Genomic DNA, 6,000 nt, shown 5'->3' with positions numbered 1-6,000 from the left:
TTTATTTACTAAAGTACACTTCAAAATTTATATAGTAACCACTATAAAGCATTGCTGATAGAATACAAATAAAGCAAACCCACATAAAAGGGGAGATATACATGTTCATGGATTGGAAGAACAAAAATTGCCACACCTCAATTCTTTCCACAGTGATAATGATAAGCAAAAATTTTGGTATAAAAAAAACAGAGAAAGTACCTTAGCCAAAACTCTTTTGGGAAATAACAAATTTGGAAGACTGAGTATAAGGCAGATTATATAACAATAGTGATAATGATAGTATGATATTACATAGGAATAGATAGAGAGGTAGAACAAAGAGTAGAACTATAGCACACACACAGGAGAAATTAATTTTTGCCCAAGGTGCTATAGGAATTCAATGGAGAAGAGGTATTTTTGTTTAAAAAGTGCCAAAATAATTGGCCAAATTAATTTCATGTCTCATGTGGTCTAAAGTACTGTTTTTCAAAGTAGTTATGTTAGTCCATTTGAGTCAAAATAAATTGGTACATTTGTTTAAAGTCCAGCTTCTAAAGCTTTTGCTCAGCATTTGAATCTGAACCTCTAATGGGCTCTAGAGCCAGCGTCCCAAATTATTTGATAAACAATAGCATTTGAGAACCACTAGGCTATAGGAGAAACAAGACGTGTTTATTTAAACATTTTAGCAAAAACACAATATAGTGGACTGATGGGAAGGGAAAAATGAAGTGAAAATGTATGGGCACCAACTAGCTATGCAACCTTCATTAAATGAGTAATCTCTGTAGCACGTTATTCCATTTATGGAAACCAAGAGGAACATTTTGAACAGCCCTAATAGTCTTTGCCACTCTCTTATTAAAGAACTAGGCTCAGCTGGACGCGGTGACTCATGCCTATAATCCCAGCACTTTGGGAGGCTGAGGTGGGTGGATCACGAGGTCAGGAGATCAACACCATAGTGGCCAACATGGTGAAACCCCATCCCTACTAAAATACAAAAATTAGCTGGGTGTGATAGTATGCTCCTGAAATCCTAGCTACTCGGGAGACTGAGGCAGGGGAATCGCTTGAACTCGGGAGGCGGAGATGGCAAAGAGCAGAGATCGAGCCAGTGCACTCCAGCCTGGTGACAGAGTGAGACTCCATCTTAAAAAAAAAAAAAAAAAAAAAAAGAACTAGGCTCATGGGGAGAAAACATATCCACCACTCTGGAAGCTCACACATGCTATTTCACGTGCTATTTTACTAGACCATAGAAAAATTAACTTTAAAAATCTGTTAATATTTTAATACATTCAGGCAATGTTGAAATAAATCAAACCTGTACCCCAAATTTTCTTTAAACCCAAGTTTTTTTTCAGGCTTAAATGATCTCAGTTATTGTTTTCGCTCTTCCATTAAATTACCCTTAGCTTACTTAATAATCTTAATTTAAATGAATTTTGAAAATTGCATTGTGAAGATGATATTTTAGAAAGTTGATAAATCTGAAAATTTTTAAAATATTTTACATAATTTAAGTGCATTACAGGTCAATGTAAAAGTATGATGTCCAGAGCCTAGTTAGCTAAAATGCTGAACAATTAGAAAAAAACACTGCATCTAGGCAAGAACTGTTTTTCCATGGGCCGCTAAAACAATTTCAAAGAGAAATCAAACTTTTTGGACTGTTGCTTTTGAGATATTTTGTCTGTTACACTTCAAAATCAACTGAAAACTTTACATGCATCTTGCTTTATCTTACCTATTTCATACTGGAATTTCAGCATATGCTTCCTACAAAATGTAGCATATTAAATAATTCATATCTAATTTATTTTTATTATGTTCTGTAAAAAGAATTTTCCACTCCGTTTCTCCCCTACCCACCCCATGCACTCAGTTTCCCCCCAACACCCTACCCACTCAGTTTCCCCCCATCCACCCTATCCACTTGGTTTTCACCCCATCCACTCTACCCACCCATTTTGCCCCACATCCATCCTCCCCACTCAGTTTTCCCCCAACCCACTGGTCAAAATGAACTTCACAGCGCATGTGTTGTATTTGCCAGATGGTCAGGGCCATCCTCCTATAAAAGGCAGGGGCTCCTTCAGCTGAGGAGTGTGCTGCACAGTTCTGCACTCACACAATTCCATCTGTCTTCCCCGCTTCACCCTTTCCATCCAGGACGTTAGAAGAAAGGAGAAACGGAATTGAATACATCCTGTTAAAATGTTTGTTTTCACCTCTAGCTTTGAATAAATCCAATTAGTGCCTATATAAACATTTTGTTTAACCTGTGCAGGAGACTTATACGAGTTTATGAACCACCATTCCCATTTCCCTCACAAAAAAAGTCTTTCATTTTGCATTACATTATACATTAAAGGCTTTGTTTCCAGAAAGATACTGAGTTGGGGGAAAGGAAAAGGTATTGTTACAGAAGCCCATGAACTACTGTACAGGAAATGTCAGAGATTTACTATAGAACACCACAGGTCATCTACAGGATATTCCGGCTAGTCTCTAACTAAAACCTTGGAAATATAAGAATGGCCTTTCACAAAGGATTAGCCATTAGCCATCATTAACATACAAACCCTTGGAGGCTTCATGGGAGCAATAGTTATAATACTGACAGGTGTTTTAATGCCAACCAAACCAATTCCACTTTTTGAAACAGTTGTTTCCGATTACATTAACTATGTTGGACTTGAATTTCAACTGTGTTGTATGAATTATATTTTTATAATCAGCATATTTGAGTCAAAATGATAAGAATTATAAATAATTTCCAGATATAAAATGTAAGAGATAAATAATGATTTTAATGTCATACTAAAATGGTTCCCTTCGTTAGTCTCATTTTCCTGTGCCATGCACATTTTACATATTAGGAATTAAGTAGTCATTAGAAGCAGAACTTAGCACTGTTTTTACTTAGTTATCACTTTTTGATCAATGAAATTATTTCAGTGTACTACTTTCAGTTTTCTAGATTTGTTCTGAAAGTCATAGAATGCATATTAAATGAAGTAGATTATTTTTACCCAGCATATTAGCAAGACATGAAAGGGGGTGGTCATATTGGAAAGCATATGGTGAGAAACAGAAACTCACAGCCTTGTTCTTTGGAATTGTCGTCATCCATTTGGAGGACAGATTTGCTCTATTTCAAAAATCTTAAAAGGGTGCATACTCTTTGACCTAGAAAATCTTCTTCTAAGAATTTATGATAGAGAGAAAAAGTACATGTGTCCTTACTGCTGATTCTCATTACTTTTGCTGGTTATGTTCTTAATGTCACCACAAACACTGAATTAGTGAAGACTGAACTGCTGCCCCCAGCCAGAGCATCCGGTGAGGTTCCTATAAGCCTCTGACTGCAACGTTTTCATGAGCTGATCAATATGTGTGTTTCCATTTAAAGACACCTTATTTGTTATATATTGTTGATTTAACATCGAACTGATGGCCAACAACAATATAACTCGTGCAGAGAATGAATTTTACCTAACAGACGCATTTTCACTGTAAGACACATCACACCCACTTGTGGCTAGGAACTCCAGCAGGCACTTCCACATATGCTTTGGGGGCATTTTAAACAGCAAAGTTGCTAAGGAAAGTTGCAAAATTACTTTAAAAAGACACAAAATTGACAAAAACATGTCACTAAATATACCACAAAAGGATACCTGTTTTCAGTATGAGAACTGAAGCAAGCAAGCAGAATGTCCTATTTTAGGCCTCAGCTGGGAATGTGTTCTAGGGCAACTAACATTTTTCACCACCTGTGCATGGATGCAAATGACCACAGAAGCACTGTATTAATTTTTCTAACTAAGTTTAGCAAGTTGATGAATTCACAGATCCAACATCACAAATAAGCATTAAGTATATTCATATTAATGTAAGAATATACATGTGTGTGTGTATATACACACCCACACACACAAGAATATATAAAAATGTGCATCATGATATCATCTATAATAATATCTATTACAAGAGTGCGTATTCCTTGAAAATGCCACCAAAAATAGAATGAATGCTGATAAGCAAAGTTCAGTGAAGGGAGAGCATTCAACAGTGTTAGTGTCTGAGAAAGGGTGGAACGAAGGTGTAATATTTCAAGGGTTTCTGGAGTCTGATTTAATGTGGAAATTTCAGTGCCGGGCTTGATTAGGATTGGGTAAGCTCCATGATGTGAATTTAGGATTAATGCACACATATGAGGGTCTAGAGAGGAAAGTTTGAAAACAAGGCTTGAATGGTAAACTGTCATTTGATGCTATCTACTGCAAGTTCCTTAGGCTGGTATCCCTTTGGGTGATGTTTTGGAAAGTTCCTGAGCTACATATCTTATCAGCCTGTTTTAATCACACATAGGATTTTGTTTTCATTGGGTGTGATAAGATGATACAGAGACAACCACATTGAAGGAAAGGTGTATTTATTACTCGTAGTTCTCAAGAAGAGGGGGCCACCTCATGCCATGCAGGGCCACACAGGGAAGCACTAGTGTTGGTTCAGTGGCAGAGTGAGGAGAACATGGGCTGGAGACCTCACCACAGTGGGGAAGGAATGGGTGAGGCAAGATGAATGCATGTACCAAGAGTAGGATTGGATTATTTCAATAAATTCAACAGCTCTGGGCCATGGGGATCATCTGCAGTTATCGTGTACCTGCCCCGGGGGTGATTTTGGACAGGGGAAACACTTGCATGGCATGAAAGAGTTAGAAGAAGATGGCTGAGAGGATGGACTTTGGATATGAATGGTGAGCTCACCTGCCAGTTGCGTGCTGTGTCTAGGAATTAGCTGACTCTAAGAAGACCAGTCCCTTTTTAGGTCCATGAGACTCCCAGATGTCAAAGCATCATAAAATAAAATTTTTTAAAAACATGAGTAATATACAACCTAGGCAAGAATTTCTTGGGACAGTAATGTCGTGGTGAAAAAGATAGCTAAATAGTAAAGTCATGCTAAATTTAGGTAATAGGCTTTGGAATTATAAATGGTTTTGGTTTCGCCCACTAGAAGTTGTTTAAGTCAATTACGGTACAACCCAAGGACTAAATACATAAGCCAAGAAAACTCATTATTACAGACTATGTGGCGACAAGGTGGAGAGAAAAAGTCCTCAGTAAAAATGAATATGGTCTACCCAGTCCCCTCGCTGACATTATTCTTCAGAGGCATGACATAGGCTGCAAATAGTTGGTCTGTGGCCTGCTGCAATGGTCGATTTAGGAGTCAACTTGACTGGGATAAGGGATGCCCAGATAGCAGGCAAAATCTTATTTTTGGGTGTGTCTGTGAGGGCATTTCTGGAAGAGATCAGCATTTGAATCCATTGAGTAAAGCAGATCCACCCTCCCCAGTGTGAGGGGGCATCACCCATCCATGGAGGATGCAGATAGAACATGGAGGTTGAAGTAGGTGGACTTGCTCTTTGCCTCAGCTAGGACCTCGGTCCCCTCCTACTTTTGGCTCTGGGTGCTCCTGGTTTTCAGGCCTCTGGGCTCCAGGACTTCCACCAGGACCCCAATCCCTCCTCCCCATTCCCAGGCATTGAGACTTGGTGTGAATTATACCATGGGCCTTGCTAGATCTCCAGCTTGCAGTGGGCACAAGGTGGGATGGCTCAGCCTTCCTGATTGTGGAAATTAATTTCCATAATGAATCTCTCTGTGTGCGTATATGTATGTGTAAACACACACTAAATGCAATATGGTTCTGCTTCCTTGGAGAACCATGGCTAGTACAACCACAGTAGAGATTCTGGGAAAAGAACTCTGCCCTGAAAAGCTTCACACGTTCAGGAAGTGGAGACAGGCCCTATCTAGGACACCTGGTAACACTCTGGCTTTCTGGCCAAAGACACGCCATATTGGAGAGAAGAAGTCCCAGAGCTGAGTTGCGGCTCTCAGCTTGTCCTTCCCTTGAGCAGACTTGGACCTGCCCACTCTGCTCGCAGAGACGGCAAGGCCATGGCCATGAGACCTGTCTCCACACAGTCAC

This window comes from Mandrillus leucophaeus, unplaced genomic scaffold, assembly GCF_000951045.1.
Source record: "Mandrillus leucophaeus isolate KB7577 unplaced genomic scaffold, Mleu.le_1.0 Scaffold85, whole genome shotgun sequence".
NCBI lineage: Eukaryota > Metazoa > Chordata > Mammalia > Primates > Cercopithecidae > Mandrillus > Mandrillus leucophaeus.
This window is presented reverse-complemented; position numbering follows the sequence as displayed.